Source organism: Stegodyphus dumicola, chromosome 6 (genome assembly GCF_044657685.1).
Source record: "Stegodyphus dumicola isolate Sdum_Otavi_A_Nest chromosome 6, ASM4465768v1".
Taxonomy (NCBI): Eukaryota; Metazoa; Arthropoda; class Arachnida; order Araneae; family Eresidae; genus Stegodyphus; species Stegodyphus dumicola.
The window spans coordinates 213,127,884-213,149,753 of record NC_140773.1 but is presented as its reverse complement, the minus strand read 5'-3'; the positions used below and the strand labels follow the sequence as shown (position 1 = coordinate 213,149,753).

The 21,870-nt window shown below is 32.7% G+C and overlaps 1 protein-coding gene across 1 annotated transcript in view; it reads left to right on the top strand.

The window, feature by feature from the left end:
- Nucleotides 1-246: 246 nt before the first annotated feature.
- The window catches only part of LOC118195436 (beta-1,3-galactosyltransferase 5-like), a 269,223-nt gene continuing 247,599 nt past the window's right edge, over nucleotides 247-21,870 (top strand). The window contains exon 1 of the mRNA XM_085819487.1: nucleotides 247-505. The gene's annotated coding sequence lies outside the window, so the exon portion shown is untranslated. The remainder of the gene's footprint in view (nucleotides 506-21,870) is intronic.

Sequence of the window (21,870 nt, the reverse complement as noted above, 5' to 3'; positions counted from 1 at the left end):
CAAACGTAACACAAAGACTGCTTCTGTGGAGAGAAAGAATGAAGAATTAACAAGAAAAATGATTCGTTCGACAAGCGTCGAATTCCACCTCACTTTAGTGACGTATTTTCCGCCAAGAAAATATATTCGCCTAAAGACTGCGAAGGCAATTTCATCGCTTTCACCCATTTGGCGAGATTCATGGCAATAATAAAAATTAGAAAAAAAAAATTTACGGCAACCCTGCACATGGAGGTTTCTGCCACAAATGAAAGTGGCTAGCAAAGTTCGCCGGTGAACGTGTATGAGAACTTTGTTTTTAACCGGAGATTCGCCATGAGCTCCACTTACGAACACTTTCTTTTTTAATTTGCTGAATTCTATTTAAAAATTGTATTGAAAATCTGCATGTGAGACGTTGGCGACTGATCTGAAGAAACTCAACAAAGTTTTGAAAGAATACGTGGAGGGTAACTAAAAAAGAAAAACTCATGAATCTGTCATGCCAAAAAGAAGCAATTCGGAGGTAAGCAGTTTGCCTGAGAAAGGTATATTTTTGTTTTGGTTGCTGTTATTGAGGTCTATTGTTAAATGAGCAGAGTCTTTGTTTGCAGAGTTTGAAAATCACGAGAAAATTAAAATATGCATAACCTTAATTTTTTTATCTATATTTATTTTCTGTTTTTTGCTAAATTTTATGCTTTTTCAAGAGTAGTACTGTAGGTTCATAATCGTTCAGTTTAAGTAAAAACTGATTATCCTTAATCTTATCTTACTTGGCATTCTTAAATCTTTCTGAATACGAAAATATTTGATATATAATAAGGGAACTGAAAAACAAATGTGGAACAGAGTGTTTTTTTTAATGTCCCTTATTACTTTGCATTTGTATAGTTATGACAATTTTAGAAATTTATGTACAACTGAATTTTTATGGCCTTTCGAATAATGTGAGTGAGAACTGCAAATTCATGGAATAAATTTATTCCGATTGCAGAAACAGGATTTCATTTGTTTCCAGCATAACTTGTTAAATTTTCTTTAATACATGGGACAAAAGGTTAAATAATTCTGTTTACAAAATTCATCTACAGTTTTATATCACGAATAATAAAAGCGTGTGCTCCCAAATAACAAAATCTTTTAATCCATTTGCACTCTCAAAAGTACAAGCTATTATCTTTATGAATTTATCAGAGCTTTTCACGCTTTTATTATTCTTGATATAAAGTTGTAAATACATTTTGTAAATAGAATTATTAAATATCTTGTTCCCATTAAAATATATGAAAAATTATTTCTTTCCATTTAGTTCATAAATTATTTTATGAATTTAAATGAAAAAAAAAGCTTTTATCGTTTTCAGCGTACTAGAGACGTAGGAAGAGTTGAATGAATTACTAGGGCCCGCTTCAGGCCTTAAAAAAAAAAAAAAAAAATCTCAAGGAGCTTGATTGGGAAGCCAGTTCTTTTTTATATACGTAAAGTTCGCTACTTAAAATAAATAAACAAGTGAAAAAAGAAAAATCTTGAAAACGAAGTTAAAATAATTAATGACTAGGAAAATGATTTTCGCCATAACATTTTGCATTATAAAATTTGCTTTTATGAAATAAGCCCAATTATTAGGCTTTTGGCCATTAATCTTTATTTGTGTGCTCTAATTATATGTTAAAATAGCGCTTTAAATAAATATGCATTACTTTTTGATTAAGTAATTACTTTTCGAGTCGATCTTCTTATGCCATGTTTTAGGGCCGGCAACCGTGATCGCTACAAAGACCCGCAGATTGTAAGGCACTGTTATAAACTTTAAAACAGTACAGAATAAAGGTGGGGGGTAGCTAAATATTTGTTTATTTTTAGGAAAACAGTCAGTTTAGAAATATATAAATTATCAGGTAGCCATATATTTTCGAATATATAAAAATGTGCACTTTTCTTATACGCGTCTTGTTCTAATTGTTCTTAGTTGTCAACGAAAGACGACTTTTCCGTACTAATATTTATACTATTCTTTAATATTCAATTAATATATATTATATTCATTTATATATTATATAACATTTTTGAGGTTACGGCCACCTTTACCGTCCTATATTATCTAATGTATCAATATTATTATTAGTCCATAAGGGCTGTTAATTTCGTTTTGGTATTTTGCGTTGAAAACGTGAAATTGTTGATCAATTGAAAAATCACTATTCAAATTGTTGCCACCAAATATTATCACCCTGCGTTATATTTAAAGAAATGAAATTATGAAGAATCTGCAAAAATGTATGTTTGTTTCTCGTATTGTGATAAAAGAACAGTACCTAGAGCCATCAAATTTTGAATAACGTGCGTTTCCACTGAATATAGGCATCTGGAAGCCCGAATTTGAAATTTGTTTTATATCTATTTCATATTTTGTAAAAATTTAGCGAATTTTTGATTAAAAAACTCAACAATTTCAAAGCGAGCAATGGGAATACTGTATTGGGGGGAAAAAATATATCTATAGCGCGCGAGACCGTATATCGGAAATTCTAAAAATATGCTCATTTTAAAATTATTTTTCGATATTGCTGTTGAATTTATGGTTTAAGTGCAAAGAACATGATGTTTAATAAATAAAGATAGTACACAAAACGTTAAAAAAAGCCCCTTTGGGCGTAATTTAAAATTTGAAAGCTTTCAGATTTTATTTATTTATTTTTTAGTTATTATTTTTATATATTTTGAGGAGGTGAACAGGCTGGCTGCATGAGTAACTTTTATGATTTTCCCAGTGTAATATGAATGCGATCCAGTTTCCCTTACAAAGTTTTCCTCGAAGGAGTCCTTTCTCTTTGGCAGACAGGCCTTGTGTGCTTTATCATATTCAGACAACCTAGTCTATAGCTAGCTGTTTGCTTTTGAGTCAAATAACAGTTGTATTGACCCCCCCCAAAAAAAACCCTCTTTGGGCGTAATATAAAATCTGAAAGCTTTCAGGTTATTTACCTATATGCTTTTAATATTGTGTTTATCTTTTCTGTATAAGCTCCTACTTGGACTTGGTTAAGGATCACCAGGTCTGATCTTTAGTAAAATTCTCTCCAAAGAACTTTGTTTCTGTCTTTTACGTTTCCGAAGTTTGATCATTTCAGATAATGCTATTACGAAATGCTTGAAATTTGTTGCCAGTCTTTTTCTTATTAATCTCTTATTCTTCTAAAAGTTTTCAAACCATTCATGGCTGGCTTTAAACATTTTACCTTCCTGTTTTGTTTTTCATAATATTGGCATGGATCAGTTCGCGTTTTCGATTAAAGTCGTACGAAAATGGGAACGGTCGAAATGGCTTCCACGAATTTTTTTGAATCGCGAATAATATATTTAATGTTTGGCAATGCTATTTTTATTTCATATATTTTGTAAAACTTAGAAATTTTTTATTAACAAACTCTACGATTTGAAAGGGAGCAGTGACAACACTTCTCGAAATAAAGGCAGATTTTTTATCTCCAGCGTGCGAGACTGTTGCCACTCGAAAAAATGGGGGCGAAAAGTAGCGTTTTCAGAGTTTCTAACTAACGTATCGGCTAATTAAAGTCGTACGAAGATGAGAATGGTTCCAAATATTCGCGGGAAAGCCCGCGAATATTTGGAATCCGGGGGGGGGGCTACCTCTCTCGAAATTCAGCCCCCCTCCTTTCCTGAGGAGGTAATGCCATAAACAAAGACAGACACATACGCACAGATTTTAATAGTATAGGTTTCCCTTTCCTAATTTGTTTTACATTTTCCATTATTCTATTATAAAATCACTTTAAATACTGAATGAAAGGTGACCCATATATTATTTTTGGTGTAAGTCGGTTATTACGTAATACAAAAGGAAGTGTTTACTTTACAAGAAATTATTTATCACAATGTAATCTTCAGCTTATCTCATTTCAACTTATCTTATTTCTTAACGTATCTTCCCATTTTCAGCTTTAGGGAACGATAAATCTTTTGAAGTTCACAGCTTTCATTACAACGCACAGTGAAATTAATAAGATTAACTAGGGACAGTTTTGGAATGAAAATTTCTGAATTATTAAGCAGATCAAATGGAGTTATTCCATATTTTGACGATAATATGAAGTTCAGTTTTTGGAAGAACTTGCGTATAGATTACGATTAGGTACCGGAGATACAAGTAATAATTGACAATAAAATAATAATAGTTTCTATGATCATTATTTTATCATTAAAGGGATACGCAGAGAGATACGCTAAGCTAAAATGACAATTGAAGATTGCCAAAGAATATATATACATGCATTGGTCATCAAAATTAAAGGATAGTAACAAAAATAAAACTTAACTGACACTTAATGAAAAATAATTAATAGAAATTTTAACAAAAGCATTAGTTAACATAAATTGCAATATTTGGCAGTGATTATTCGCAAAATATTAATTTTAAAACCAAATTCATAGAAACTGGCAAATGATGGAAACGTCACTTTTCTAAAAGTGCGCTTTTCAGATTCTGAAGGGTTTGAGGAACAATATCGCGCTCTGAAATTCGACGCCCTGAGGCATCCCATACATGCTCAAACAGGTTCAAGTCGGGTGACTTAGATGGCCAATGCATTCGAGTGATATCTTCGGTTTGCAAATATTCTAACACCACATAAGCTCGATGAGGTCGAACATTGTCATCCATTAGCAAAAATTCTGGGCCAACAGCATCCCTAAACAGTCTAACTTGGGGTTCCAATAATTCGCCCACATATGTCCGAGCGGTTATAGAATCTCCTTCAAATGTATGCTGCTCGGTGAGGCCGTTTGTCATGATTTCTCTCTAAACCATTAAATAATAAACACGTTAGTAAACAATACTCGGGCCAGCCGTCTGGGCTCCATTGAACATGAAGACGACATTGGTTTAAACGGGCCCCTCTGGAAGCGGGAGTAAGTGGTACATAAACCATTGGTTTTCTTGCATATAGATGCTTTGATGTGGTGTTCAGCAGAAATTTTTCCTGCTTTTACCTGAGCTTATCACAGAATCCCACTGGGGAGCCTCACACATAATGGCTCTTCATAATTGTTTCACCATGAAGATGTGAACACTTGAGATTAATTAAATGAGATACCTTGTCTCTACAGACTCATTGTCGGGTGAGAGTGTGATGAGCTGAAGTCCAATTCAGGAGCGACAAAATAGTCATGTGAATCCTACTACGCAATCTTCAAAAGTAGTAAAGTCCTGAGTATGCTTTTCAATACAGTTAATTTGAGTGAAATACTCCTAGTATGCAGGCTGGGCGGACCGCTTGTCTGCTGCTGATGTCTTGGCTCTGCATTTTCCGACCTTCCCGAAGAAATGCTGCGTAGGGCCTGATATTCCTGTCCTCGTCGAGTATTTCATAGGCAAAAATGTCCGAAAGGCAGCCTGACTTATTTCTGACGGCCTTGTCATAAAATTTTGAGTTTAGTCTGTGCAGAAACTCGGAGATGAGCTCAACTTTGAGGTTACCGTGAAGATTTTTATTTCGTACGTAGTTTGGGGCTTCAGTGATAATCCTGAGAATCTTATTCTGTATTATCTGCAGAGACTGGATATCCTTTTCGCTGGCATTTGTCCATGTTGGAGAGGCATATGTAAGTATGGGCGCCGAATAACAGAAAGGTAAATATGCCTTTTGCGATTTAGCGTCAGAAGTTGATTTTTAAGGAGGGGTAATAGTCTCACGGCAACTTCCCAGGCGTTGCTACGAGCTCGTCTGATGTGCGTTGACCAGGTGAAGAGCTTGCATAAAATCCAACCTCGTTAAGCCTTTATGCAGCAGTTATGTGGCAGCCTGAAAGTCTAAAACCAAATCTCTTGTCGCTTCGAGCCGACAACGACAGAAAACTGTTTTCTGATGCAGTTATTGCTTTTGTAGTCTTTGAACGGACTGACTATCAACTAATTCAGTGCTTAAAAAGCGGTTTCAAATTCTTGATATGACACTTTGAGGAATATTCAAATCTTGGGCCTCCCCCCATTTGTGTTTGACCTCCCTTGATTCTACCAATTATTCGCCACTTTTGACCTTCACTTAAATGATGCCTTTGAGCCATAACTAATGAATACTGATCACTTTCAGAAATCACATTCACTTTAAATAACATAGCAGACCGGAATTTCACCACGTGGTCTATTGCGTACCACATTGTCAGTCACCGATTTCGCGTATTTTTTTTTTTTTTTTTTTTTGCTAACGTATGCGCGGAAGTGCAATTTTATGTTCAGTTGTATTTAATAATAATAATAATAATAATAATAATAATAAAAAAATAAAAATAAATAAAAAAATTAAAAAAAAAAAAAAAAAAAACCACCTCTAAATTTTTGATATTTAAAGCATTTTTTTGACATGCCTGATTTTATTTGAGGTAAAAGTTTCTGAAAATGATCTCAATGATTTGAACTACCGCTTACTGGGAAAAGATTTACTTGTTCATAACCCTTATTACTGTATGAAAGTTTTTGAGACAAAATTAATCCTGTCTGTAAGTCAGTTGCTAAATAAGAATTCCACTGACTTTCCAAAATTGATGGAGTGTGTGAAGAACTCCAGCATTTAATTCAAATAATTATGTACAATGCATTTCAAATTTTAAAGAGGAATTGAAAAGCAGATTTTCCGATTTTCGTGAAACTGAAATTTTTATCAAAATGTTATCCTCGCCATTTTCAGTAGACGTTGGAAGTGTTCCACCTGAACGTCAATTAGAATTTATAGATTTACAGCGGGACTCTGCAGTAAAATGCAAGTTTCGAAAATTCTATATTAATTTATTTTTATTCGAAATACGTGACTGAAGACAAGTATCCAGAAATTCGTAAACATGTAGCCTTCATGTCTTCTATCTTTGGCAGTACCTACATATGTGAACAGCTTTTTACGGATTGCAACAACAAGATTAAACCGGATACTGACGCTTTAATCAAGAATAAGCAATGCCAAATTTCGCATTAAAACTAAAGTAACTACCATCTCCCGCAAGTAATGTAAGTTTTTTTTTTTTTTTTTCCGTAAATGCATTTTGTAACATCGTTCTGTGCAATCATCTGTATACTTTTTTCCCACAGTTTAAAAATGTTGCAAAACATTTAAATTCGATTTCCATTTGACTTTTTGGAACCGATGTATGTATATACACATCTGTAACACTATCTCTTCGCTTAGAATCAATTGTAGTCTTGCAAAACAAACCTCCCTTTTTTATATAAATTTTCTGACTAAACTATTTTTTTGACAGACATGTGGCCCGTGGATCTTTGTGAATTTATTGATGTGGTTTTCGGGCGTGAAAGACCGCTAATCTAAAAGATAGTCATTAAACGATGAGATACTTATCTGCCTAATAAATACTTGGAAAGACTCCAATGTGTAGATTCATAAAAGAAATAAGGCTGACAGGTTCGGTATTAATATTCCTGCGGTCCACATCATTCTTGGGCGCATGATGCACTCCCACAATTTTGTATATAGCAGTTTACATCTTAACAATGAATAAAGCGAAGCATGTTTGTTAGTAACAAGCAAAGTGGGGGGGGGGAAAGTAATGCGCAGTTATTTGTAGTGGTATTTATAGTAAAAATTTTCTTTACTCTGATTGGCTGAAATTTGATTGCATTGAAGGCATTATTATATAAATGGATTAATTTTGAAAGATGTACGTTAGAAAAAGGTAGTATCATTTTTAGAGTAGAAAGTGGAAGTACCGAAATTAAAGTGAGGAATTAAGGAGCTATTTCTAATTTAAAATATAATTTATAGTTACATATTTTTTTACCTTACACACACGCACGGGCTCAGATATGCACACACATATATATAAAAGGCAAATAAAAAGTGAAACCCCGTGGCGCAGTGGCTAGCGCGTTGCGTAGCAGCACCACAGTTCCGGTGCGCGTTGCGTAGCAGCACCACAGTTCCGGTGCGCGTTGCGTAGCAGCACCACTCGTCCAGGGCACATGCTCATGCACCCCGGGGCCCATGGTCAAGAAAGCAGATATGGGGGCACTGCGGGCACTAGGGCTGTTACGCAACTGAGTTTAATTTTAGTTTAGTAAATAAAAAAGTATTATACATTACCATGTAATGAAGTTGTTACTTACTATATATAATGAATATATTGTTTCGACATTAAATTGAAGTCATGTGCAGAAAAAGGAGGGAGTTGCCAGTTAAGAGGGAGGGATAGAAACGCTGAGTATTCTTCATGAATCTCGTGAAGTTTGATAAGGCCCACCTTAGTTAAAATTCATGCAGTTAATAATCAACCCCCCTTCAGGAAGCATTAGGAGAACTGAATGCGGTCAGGTTAAGCCTAAAAAGCGATCTATAAGCAAATACATTTAGTACTTTTAGTTGAAATCATCAGTCACATCCTATTCATTAGCTGCGTCGGATGAACAATAAAGAGATTAGTTGATTTAATTAATCGTACTTTTATAAAGCTAAACATTCATTATGGATGATTTATGGATTTTATGAATTAGATAATCGAGAAGTCAATGAAAGGTCAAGGATTTATTGGCGAGATCGATAGTCAGAAACGTATGGGGACAGCTGCTGTATAACAGCATTGTTGACAGCATTAATAATAAACAGCATTGTTGTGTACGACTTTATAATTTGGCTTTTACCTTTCGTTCAGTTTTCGATAGCTATTTTTTTTAGCTCAAAGGGGCGGTAGGTCCAAAAGGACTATTAGTCTCAAAATGGCATTTTGTGACGTTTCACTATAAACGGCGAATCACTTTTTAAATTTTTGCCACTAAATTTTATCGCCCTCTATTATATTTAAAGAAATTAAGTAATAAATAACCTGCATGAATATATGTATATTTCTCGCATTGTGAGAAACGATGGTACCTAGAGCCATCAAATTTTGAATAACGCTAATCTTCCACCCAAACATGGGCACCTGGACGCCCGAATTTTTAATTTGGAAATTGTTTTATTATGGATTTCATATTTTGTAAAACTTTAACGAATTTTTGATTAGCAAACTCAACAATTTCAAAGCGAGCAATGGCAACATTGTGTAAGAAAAAAAAAAAAAAAAAAATTCCAGTACGCGAGACTGTCTATCCGCAGATGCGCTGTTTTTAAATATTTTGTGATATTGCTGTTGAATTGAATTTCATCTGGTTAAAGTGCAAAGAACATGATATTTATTTTATAATAAATCAAGGTAACACACAGAGCTTTAAAAACGCGCCTCTTTGGACACAATATGAAATCGGAAAGCTTTCAGTTTTTTTTTGGTAACATCTATTATATCTCCATAACTTTCTTAGTAAAATATTCTTTTGTATATGCTTTTTTGTAAAGCAATTATGTTTATTTTCGAAATCAAACAACAAAAATTAGCGTTATATTTGAAAATTTCACAGGACTAGTTTCGATGGTTTTACCGAACCATCAACCTCAACTGCCAAAGTGCAAATGAACGAGGTAAGTTATAATGCTAAGATAAGAATGGCTGGACAGGAGTTAAGCTGCTGGCACCATCTATTGAGGAAACAAGAAAACTAAAACATAATTTCCTTTAAAGGGCTGAAGGTAAAGATGGAATGGATTTAGGGTCGTTAACCAGAACAGAATAATTTTTTTTTTTTTTTTTGAATGCGAAACGCCTCTAGAAAATCTAATTCGCCAATGGAAGATGTTTTTGAATAATTTTGGTTGCAGAAAAATGGAAAGTGTGATTTTCGTAATATAAAATCTTAAGTCTCAGATTTTTTTTTTTTTTTTTTTTTTTTACTGTGTTTTGTTCAAAATAATCTTTTACACCATGTTTGAACCTTTATGTCCCTTCCTTATTTTCAACCTAAATCGCATGTTTTCTGCAAATTGTAGGATTACATTCTTGTAGGCATAAGGAATAAGTATAAACAATAAGCATAAATTATAATGCTTTATGTAGATAGTAATAGGGTGCTTCACATAAAGAACGCAACACATATTAAATAAGGAACTAAATTTGCTTTACAAAAAATGCGTCTGTTCATTAATAGAGACAACGATAGAGGAGCTCACAAGAAAACACATTTATTAGTGGTGTAGTCTATCTGAAGGACTGCAAAATTTTCTTGAGTAGGAACATGAGGAAACCTGGAGGAAGTTTATTTTGCTGAAGTGTCTTACCGTCTGCAATCGCCGAAGACATTCTGAAAAAATGGAAAGTTTTTCAGGCCTTGTCTAAGCAGTGGCCCCGAACTTCTTTCCCGTTTAAGATGAATCTAAAAGGCTGATCCTCTAAATGGAAATATCATGCACTATTTCAGAACCTTTCGAAGAAAAAGTAAATGTTAAATACTTTCTGAAATCCGGATTTCTCAAAAGACCAAAGGCAAATATATGCAACAGGAAGGAAAGCTGAGATCTAAATCTCTAGTCGCAAAAAGAGAAAATACACTATAAATTGAATTGAAAACCTTTACACTGTACACAACAAGATGATCATAAATATTTTTATAACTTGTAAATTTATTGTATTTTCAAAAATTGTGGTATTTTTAATATCTCTTACAAAGCAGTGTCAGTCTATCCTGTGAATTTTTCAAAATCTAAGTAAATTTCTCAAGTAAAATTTTTCTTTAATTAAAAAAGAAAAAATTCTTTTTTAGCCCAGAAGGGCTATTAATTTCATTTTGGCATTTGCGTCGAATCACCATAAACGGCGAATCAAAAATTTTCAAATTTGCAATTGTTGCCACCAAATATTAGACCCCTGTATTATATTTAAAGAAATAAAACAATGAAGAATTGAAGAATCTGCATATATGTATGCATGTTTCTCGCATTGTGATAAAACAACGGTGAATAAAACAATGAAGAATTGAAGAATCTGCATATATGTATGCATGTTTCTCGCATTGTGATAAAACAACGGTACCTAGAGCCATCAAATTTTGAATGACGTGATCCTACGCTGAATATGGGCATCTGGAAGCTCTAATTTGGAATTTGTTTTATTATCCATTTCATATTTTGTAAAGCATTTATGAGTTTTGATTAAGAAAACTCGACGATTTCAAAGCGAGCAATGACAACACTGCACGAAAACATAAGAGCATTATCTCCAGCGCGTGAAACTATGTATCGAAAATTCTAAAGATATTTTAAAATATTTTGTGATATTGCTGTTGAATTGAATTTGATGGTTTAAGTACGAAGAGCATGATATTTATTTAATAAATAAAGGTAACACACAATACGTTAAAAAAAAAAACACCTTTTTGGGTGTAATATAAGATATGAAAGCCTTCAGATTTTTTTTTTTTTTTGGGGGAGGGGTATCAGGCTTACACATACTACATCTCAACTGGCCTACCTAATCAAACATTTATTAGCAGTTAAAAAGTTTTCTTGAATGTAGAGCAAGACAAGACTACAAATTCGGCTTGCCAATACACAAGTCTTCATTAACCAATACATGCAAACTACATGGCTGCAGTTATAGTAAAATGAGTAAATTATCAATGATGAAATACTGATTTTAACATTCTACTGCTACTTTTGCCCGTCTCATAAAAATTAATATTAAATGGAAAAGTTACAGAGCGTTTAGAAAAAATATCACTTTCATCAAATGTTGGAATCAAAATACCAGTTGTTGCTCCCCCCCTTTTTTTTTGTCATTAAATTTTTATTGTCTTCTAGTGGCCGATTCCTTTTAAAATAAAAGATAAACAGGATAAAGAAAAGCATAGCTTTTCATACTTTTTGTTTCTCTGCAAAGATTTTCGTCTAGGAGTTTCCAAGATACTAGACCTCTGGCGTGATTGGAAGATACTTTTTTTTGGTTAACTATATTTCATGTTTTAATAATACCTAAATCTAATAAGCCGGAAAACTATTTCATTCAATAAAATATTAACTGTTTCATTTAATAATATATATCTTGCGTGTTACATTATAACAGGTCGCTTCGTTTACGTAATGTTTGTCAAAACATTAATCAAATGGATCTCCATTATAGGATGCTATTTTTGCGCTGAAAGTAAATATGTAAAAGCTAATTCAATTTTAGTAATTCATTTCGGCTGAAGTTTAGAACTAGAAAAGATAATATTCTGCTAAGCATTAATCTTCTTTCGTCAACAGCATTTCGTTATTGATTGCTGAAGTGTGTCTTTCTCCTAGACAAACATTTTAGTTAATTTGATTTACAAATAATTTGTTTCAGGTATGCATTGTTGAATAAATTTATTACGCTCGTCTATTGTGTTTCCTTGTGTAAGGAAACGAAGAAGAGAAACTTCTGCAAGATATATACAGACGGATAGTCACACATTTTTATAATTATTTCGATGGAATAATAATAATAATAATAATAATAATAATAAAATCTGAAAGCTTTCAGATTCCATATTACGCTCAAAGGGGCGTTTTTTAATGTTTATGTTTACTTATTAAATATAACGTTCTTCGCACTTAAACCATAAAATTAAATTCAACAGCAATATCGCAAAATAATTTTAAAATGAAAATATCTTTAGAATTTCCGATACACAGTCTCGCGCGCTGAAGATAAAAATGCTCTTTTTTTTTTGTGTGTGTGTGCAGTTTTGCCATTGCTCGCTGAAATCACAATCGTTAAAGTTTTACAAAATACGAAATAAGTTATAAAACAAATTCCAGATTGACAATTTGGGCTTCCAGATGCCCATATTCGGGTGGAAACGTACATAATTGAAAATCTGATGGCTTTAAGTACCGTTGTTTTATCACAATGCGAGAAACATACCTACATATATGCAGATTCTTCATTATTTAATTTCTTTAACTATAATACAGAGCTCTAATATTGGGTGGCAACAATTCGAAAAGTGAACTCACATTTGTAGTGAAACAACGCAAAATGCTAAAACGATATTAATAGCCATTCTGGGCGAACGCACTTTGGGCTAAAAAAAATGTTTTGGAATAAAAAAATCTGGCAACAGCTTATTATTTGGAAAGAGAAAATAATCTTCTACTTTTAAATTCATTAGATCTGTTTATGTTTTTATTTTCAAGATAATTATTTTTGAAATCTGAGATTTATGGTATCACAGATTTCACAAATTGGTGAATTAGTAGGTTTTTATATTCGGGAAAAAAACTACTGATATCGGGAAAATTTTAAGTTTTGAAAACTGTATTGAAAAAGGAGTAAGTACTTATGTGAAAATAGCCAACTATACAGAATACGTATTATTAAAAGTGTACGATTTCTGAAAAGTAGTTCTAAATAGATGTCTTCTGCGTCGTAAGGGTGAGATAGAATTGTATACGATGAGGACTGATTTATTGGTTGATTATTTGATGACTGATTTATTTGTTGTGTTGTTGAGCGTATTCGACTTTCATTTATTGTTTCTGACATTAGTACGCTTTTCTAACGAGAATTTATTTTGAATTCTTAATTGTTTTCTTTTAATCATATTAGAAATCACTACTAGAAGGTTTCCCATATTAGTCTGAAAACATTCGATACCTCATGTGTCTTATTTCGAACTATGTTTTTTTAAGTAGCCAAATGTATTGTGCAATGTGCATCGCATTTGTAATCAAATTCTTAATTTTTTAAATAGGAAAGGGAATTAAAAGTTACTTAAGTTCGTTTCTAATTTGTGTTTATTATTGTTTATTGCATGTTATGATATAAAATAGAATTCATGTACTTAAAGCGGAAAATTGATATGAAAGAAATAGAAAGTATATATGACGTATTATTCGTTATGATTTATATAAATAAATGTCCAAATTCTGTAGAGTGTTTCGTCATCCACACGTTTAGGTTTTCCGTAGCTGTGTTTTCAATCTCTTGAGCACGAGAAAAATAATTTCAATGATGTCCTCTATTGTTTCCTCTTCTTTGATAGAACCCTACTATTTTGCGCTCTCAAAAATCAGTTTTAACCAGTCAACTAATTGACGAGTATACTCATTATGGAGAAGCGTCACGATTTTGTGTATTGACGAGTATACTCGTCATGCGTATAATGAAAGGGAAAGATAAGAGGGAGGTTTATTTAGTAAATACACTACATAATGACAACGTAATAGAAACAGAGAAAAGAAAAATAATAACAAAGAAACAGGAGCTAGTGATTGATTATAATAAAAAAATGGGTGGAGTGGATATGAGCGATGGAATTATCATAGCGTACTCACAGCAAGAATACGACTCAAAAAGTACTACAAAAAGATATTTCTCCATTTCTTAAACATCATGTGTCTGAATGTATTCATATTATATAAAAAAATAATGGAACATTATCGCGTATCAACTTTTTGCTCAAATTTATTGAAGACACTTTTGCGACGTATTGAATTGGAAAGAAATAAATCGACACAATTTCGGCCATTTAGACCTAATATAAGCCAATTAGGCGGGGATCATGTTCCGGATTATATACCCGGAACATAAAAAAAAAAAAATGTCCCGTTGTGTCCCTGTTTTGCTGAATATTACTTCACAGCAGGAATTTAAATTCTTACTTTTATATGTATAATATTTAATGAAATTTATTGCGTTTTTAGTTTAATATGTATGTAATATATGTTTATGTTAACCAAATAAGTAAATATTAGTAATAAAATTTTCAATTTTCTTAAATAAACCCATCTTTTTTATCCAATATCTTACCAGAGCAACTTACTCTGTGATTGACGAATATACTCGTCATGCCTCGATTCTGGCGACACAAAACGCTGCGCACTCTTAAATGAGGGTGCAACAGTTAGCTGGTTAATTATTTTTTTTCTTTTAGTACCGTATTAGCTTTTAACGTCATTCTGCCTTTTAATAAAGCCCACCAGTGGCGGAGCGATAAAAGTCCCCGAATACTGATAATTCGGACCTTGATTCGATTCCAAGCGTCGTTGTTTTCCTCATTTGTAACGCGGATACGTAGAAAATCCCCCATGAATGCATTTCTCCCCTTAGGCAGAGAGCCCTAGTGCGCATAGCGATAATGAAATAAGCCAAACCAACTTTTAACAATGGAGGGCCACCAGCGGCCGAGCGGTAAAGACGCTGAACACTGGTAGTTCGGTCCGAGGTTCGAATCCTGCGAACGGGCTGGCTGCATGGGCGTTTTCGTGGTTTTCCCCATGCGTAACGGTGTGTACTAGACGGTTTCCCTTAGAAAGTCCTCTACGAAGGCATCCCTCCCCTTCAAGCAGATAGCTCTCGTGTGTTTTGCTTTAATTGAATAATTCAATCCAACCTTTTAACAATGGAATTTGATAACTACGCCCAAAATCACGAGTTTCTTCCAAAGTGTCTTTTTTTTTTTTTTTTTTTTTTTTTTTTAAGTACCGATTTAGAAGACGTTGCATACACAACCCGTAAACTGATAATTAAGAATATAGTCTGTTTGGGTCAAAAGATACCGTTTATGTTAAGGAATTGCAAGTATACTATGTAATAAATTGAAGCCGTATTTCATTCAATAAGAATTTAGTCTTTTCTTATATGTTTCTTTTTCGTTTTGTTCAGCATGTCTTTTTATTGTTTTTATTGTAGACCTTTTTTCCTCTTATCTCTGTTACCAGCTTAGATCAGTTAATAATCGAGGCAGAAAGAATTACTTTTTGAAGGAAGTTTGTGTAAAATCAAAATGTCTTTTTTAAAAAAATCGAATCGAAAAGCTTCATAAATACTTAATATCCTTTTGAAAAACTCGCCTGAGAATTTTTGTAAAGAACTTTAATTGTACTGTATTGATCTATCGTTTTCCATTTTGCATTATCGATATTTGCATTAAAAATACTCTTAGGTACCTTCCCTCTGAAAAGTTTCGGATATTAATGTTTTGTGCTACATATGCGGCAAAAAGTTGAATTTCCGGAATTGTCACCATTGTACATCGATATCTTCATTTTAGAATGCTTAGCTAACATTAGTTGAATATGCGGAACTGGCACGCTTTGTGCATCGATATTTTCATTTTAGAATGTTCAGCTAATATTTTATTCATTTATGTACTATAGCTTTCTAATGGATTTATTTTATCCAAGTTATGAGCAGCTAGTACATCTCCTCCCCCCAAAAAATTCTATATTTCCTGTTCTCCTGGGCCGATTGACGAAATTTAATTTGCATTTTTCATGTCTCCAAAACACGATTTAGGATATGTATTAGATTTATATATAACATTGTTCTAACATAGGTATTTTGACACGAGATCGGACTTTCTTTGAAATGACATACCAATTTTTTCCCATATTTCAATTCTACGACTCAAATTATGCACAAATATTAAATTTTGCAAAATCTGGTGAGAAAATTACCGAGAAATTTAACAATTTATCTTGGCGCACTTTTTCGATCGAAATTCTGAATTTATAGCAACCTATTTTCCTTTTCCTATTTTCATTGTGCACGAGCAAAAGAAAAGGTGCATCGCTCATTCTTTCAAATAATTTTAAAAGTGCGTAAACCGCATTTGGCATTATTATCACTTATAAAATATATGCCAAACTTCAAAAGGTGCCAGTACATAAATTCACGTATACATTTGGAAATTTTGAATAACAAACTCTAATTTTTTGCGGGTATGCCTAGAAATACATCTACTGTAACATGATGGTAAAAATTGCATGAGTTATAATTCGAAAAATTTTTCAAAAAAACGTATAAAAATCACTGAAAAATACAAATTTTAAAAATAAATCAGAAAATAGCGGCATATTTTATTTGAATTGAACCTAAATTTCGACCTGTGACAGAAGGAATCTAGTAAGTTTAATAAAAAAAAAAAAAAAAGAGATATTAATAAATATATACAAAATTCAATTAACATTAAGGAGCTAAAATTTTGAGAGCTGATTTTTTAAAAACTACTCATGCGATTTTACAAAACTTGCCACTTCTTGGCATAATTTGACTTGCAGAATGAAAATATATATATATATATAAATAGATTTAAACAAATTTAAATTTAAAGTTTAACAAACACGTATTTAAATTTAATTTTGGCTTTAATTTTGCTTTTTTACTTTTATACGTGTTTGTTAAAATTAAAATTTAAATTTGTTTAAATTTAAATTTTATTCCTTGCAACAATGGCGCAAAGAATTATTTAATTAAATTTGTATTTATTTAATTAAATTCAATTTATTCTTATGAAACAATATATATAAATACATATGTCATTTCGGAAAAAGTCCGATTTTTTGTCAAAATACCGGTGTTAGAATAGTGCTGTATATAAATATCCTAAGTTGTGCTTTCGGGGCATGAAAAATGCAAATTAAATTACAACAGACCATTAGAACGGTAGATACAGAACTGTCTGTCTGTCTGTTTCTCTCTCTCTCTCTCTCTCTTTTTTTTTTTTTTTTTTTTTTTTTTTGTGTGTGTGTGTGTGTGTGTAAGGTGTGCAAAAAAAGTTTTTTTTTTATTTCGTGTTTGTTAATCTAGAAGTGAATAAATGAATTTGTGGCATTCGTTTCTGCTGATAGGGTTCTTAAGTCATTAATCAGCCTAATCTTATTAGCTGGAAATTTTTCTTTGAAGCGTTGGCGTCAAAGTTTTGTGATGCTTTGTCATCGATATTGCATAATTTGTTAATTATATCAGACGATGTTTGTTTCCAAAATAACTGTGGTTTCTTCAAGTCATTTGAGTGATTTTTTTTTTAATTCTTTAATTTCTTCTTCGTATTCATAAATTTAAATCCATTACCTTTAACGTAAAGTACTAAAAGTTTTGGATCAGGTACATATTAGACAACCAGAAGTTATCCAAAATTGATTTATCAGATAACAAATGTTCGCATCAGTTACAAACTCCTCGATTTTATTTGTAAATACATGTTTTATGCGATGTATATTGAGAAAAGCAATTGAATTGGTTATATATAATACCTTATATGGAATACAATTATTAACCTTGTTACGAATTTTGTATATAGATACATGATTTTAGTGAAATTATATGTGAAATTGCTGTATTTCTTTTCTGTAATGTAACATGAAATTCTAAAGGAGCGAAGCTTGCCGGAAAAGTAAGAATACATTGGCAAGTCTGTTTAACATTGAGTAAATGGGTATCTGGGTAATTTGGCGAGATATCGCCAAGCTGACAACGGTTTTGGTAACAAATTTTTACCGCCAAACTTGGCGAGAAACCTGCAAAAGTCGCCAAATTTGGCGACAGTTTGTTTTGGTCTTTGTATTATTCGGTCTTTGTAATAAGTATTGTAATTGAATAAATGTAATTTATCGCTGTATTTTCTGCAACCGTAATTCGACCCTCATATTGCCTTCCAATAATTTCGCGAAGTAGAAAGCACTAGAAATATCTTGGCAACAGAATGAAAAGGGTTCGCCGCTTTCTCGGATGGCACCAGATTAAAATGTTTTGTTCCGTACAGTGTTGCCACTACTCGATTTCAAATCGTTGAGTTTTATAATCAAAAGTTGATTAAAATTTTATAAAATAGGAAATATGAAATTCGAAACGAAAAATTTGGGCTTCCAGGTGCACATTTAAAAACAGCATATCTTCCGATAGACAGTCCGCGCGTTGGAGATAAAAATGTTTTTTTTTCGTACAGTGTTCCGTTGCTTGCTTTGAAATGGTTGTGTTTGTTAATCAAAAATTCGTTAAATTCTACATAATATGAAATAAATAATAAAACAAATTTGATATTCAAAATCCGGGCTTCCAGATGCCCATGTTTGAGTGCAGGACTATGTTATTCAAAATTTGATGTTACTGTTGTTTTTTCACTACGCGAGAAACATACATACATTCATGCTGAGTCTTTATTATTTACCGTATTTGCCGGCGTATAAGACGCATCCCCCTTTTTTTTTACACATTTTTGAAGGATACAACTTCAGTAATAATAATCTTTCTGCAAATACCCAATCTTTGAGTTGGTTTTTTTAGATCCTCTTCCTGATTCCACCAAATTCTTAACATTTTCTCAGTTGGGGTGGCCCGATATGTCTCTCTGCAGCCCTGTTTCCATGTTCTTTAGCATACGCAATCACATGTAGCTTGTATGCTATGTTGTTATAGCAATGCGGACGTTGTTTTTGAGCCATAACTTGCTAACAATTTTAAGAAAACTGAATAGTAGAAATTTCACTCTTAAAAGTCGTTCCCAAAAATTGGAAAGTTTAAACGAACACAGCTGTGATCGTCGATGACGGCGCATGCGCATTCATTGAACTCTACGTAACTAATATTCCTTCCTAAATCCGCAAGGAAACAAGAAAAAAATCACATAACTCCAAATAGAGGAAATTTCCAGAAATGAATGTAATCAAAAACTGAGTATCCACGTATAAAACGCGGTATCAACGTATAAGACGCACCCCGTTTTTCAGACCTATTTTCAAAGGGAAAAAGTGCTTCTTGTACGCCGGCAAATACGGTAATTTTTTTAAACATAATACGAGGCAATAATATATGGTGGCAACAATTTGAAAAGTGAGACAACGCATTTAAGTGTTTTGACGCAAAATGCCCTTTTGAGACTGATATCTCATTCAGCGCTAACGTCCCTTTTGGGCTAAAAAAATATTGATCAATACTTTTCACAATTATTGCTTAAAAATGCTTGACGAGGTTATCTCTTTACAGCAGACACCTTTTTCTGAATTAAGCTAATTTTTGTCGTACGGGAAACACACGTATTTTTTTTTATTTTTTATAACGAGTACAAAATTTTTCTAAACATAAGTATAGGAAGCGCTTGAACATATAAAAAGTTAGATTTCGTATTTTAAACAATAAATTTTTTTCAAATTTAAAAATACGAAAACTAGAATATTTGAGTTGTTTAAAACGCTTTTTTGATTGGACGTATCTATCTCCGACCAATGGTTAGGAAAATAAAGGGATGTTTGTGGACATGGAGTTATAGCGAAAAAAGTTATTTTTCTCTTTAAATCAGGTTTCAAATACTCATTTAATAGTGGATCTCTGAAATCCCGGGATTTGAATTCGCACATTTCCTAGAACCTTGCTATCTGAAACACGTAAGATGTTTCTTGGAATGATGATCGAGTTTTGCGTAAGACGACAATTTTCCAAGGATTTCCCCCCCCTTTTTCTTGTTCTTTTTTTTTTTTTTTTTTTCCTGAAATTGTCGCATTTGGACTATTTAGAGATTTAAAAAATTTAAAGCATTATTTTATTTGGCATTTTTTTCTTTTACATGTCTGAAGATTACTTTTATACTTTAAGAATTGAAATCATTTATGCTTTAAAAACTGTATAAATTAAGGACTGAATTTTTCCACTATGTAAAGAATTTTCCACTGTTTCTTATTTTGCTGACATTTTGGTTCACACTTTATAAGGAATTCAGGAATTAAAACTGAAAATTATGGGAAAAATGTGTGAAGTCGTGTTTACGTTTGTGTAAAATACTGTTTATATATGTGTAAAATACGTGTTTATATAGTGTTTTTGATGTTTTCATATAGTCAAACTCGATTAAGTTTTTGATGTTTATATGAAGCAAGGCACAAAGAGAAATAATCTCGGCCCTTTAGCATGAACTACGCGTATTATTCATTCGTAACTTTGTAGAGACATTTGGTTATTTTTGAAGTAGGAGATGTGAAAAAAGTGAACTTCCCTCGCGGAATCGAACCTGCACCTGTCAGATACGCGCCGAGTGTGCTACCGTTACACCACGAAGGCATGCTGGAAGGAGGGAGAAAATACTTTATAATTTATATTTTGAATCATATGAATAATTCTATAAAAGGATAAATCTACATCTCCAGTAAAATGCAATGACAAAAATAAACCTCTAACAGTATGTCTAAATAAAAATACCTCTAACAGTAAACTAAAATTACAAAAGTATCTAATTCTTGAAAAGGGTCAATCAATTTATGATCCATTTACTACTATTAACTTATCAATTTTTCGCAGTGATAATAAAATTTGTCCTTATTTAATCTATCAAATTAACTCTTGCCTTTGTTGTTGTTACCAAGCTCACTTGTCTGATAATGATCAGGATAAGCTCACGACTGGCAAAGTCAAAAGCCCCTGTCGTTGGCAAGAGCCTTGAGCGCCATATAGGTTGAAGTCCGACTTTAGCTTAGTTCCGCCTTCCCCAAAATTTGAGAGGGAACACGCCAAGCGGGAACAGTTTCGAGGGTCTTCCACCCCTCTATCCCTACCATCAACCTCTCGAGAGGCCTTCCGGCTCGCCGAATATTTAGGGTGCCCCTTGCCGCTATACACCAACATTATACGTTTACAAACATCCTTGCCTTCTCCGAGATTCGAACCCGGGCCCTTCGGTACCGCAGTACTATTGTACCATTTGGGCGGCATCCAACTGTACTTCATAGATATTTCGAAACGAAGACAGTTTGATTACGTAGAAAAACTGAATAGTGAATTAAGTCAGTTGGTGCATCAACTTCAGGGTCTTTTTGCCCAATGAGACCGGAAATTAACTTTGAATTTTGTGAACCGAAAAATTTGTCTTTTTGCCCCTTGGCCGGATTAGCTGTTTTAGCGTAGAACCTCTAATTTTAATTGTAAAACTTGTTTTTTGACTGTTTTTAACTGTATTTGGTGTTTTATGTTTTCCCGTATTTAAAAATTTCAATAAAGATGTTTTGAGTTTTATGTATTTTTGCCTTGCCACGAAGTCAGAACTGAATTGATTGAGTGAGAAATATATTTCTCATGAAATTTGAGGAAATATGTTTAAATGAAATGCAACAAAACCAGGGCTTCATTTCTAAAAAAAGAAGTGCCGGAGCCCTATGGAAGGCCGTTAGGAAGAAGGGGAAAAATAAATTAAAATAAATAAAAAATAATAAAATTGACTAATAATTAAATTAAAATTAAATAAAATATAAACATATAGATAAAAATTTA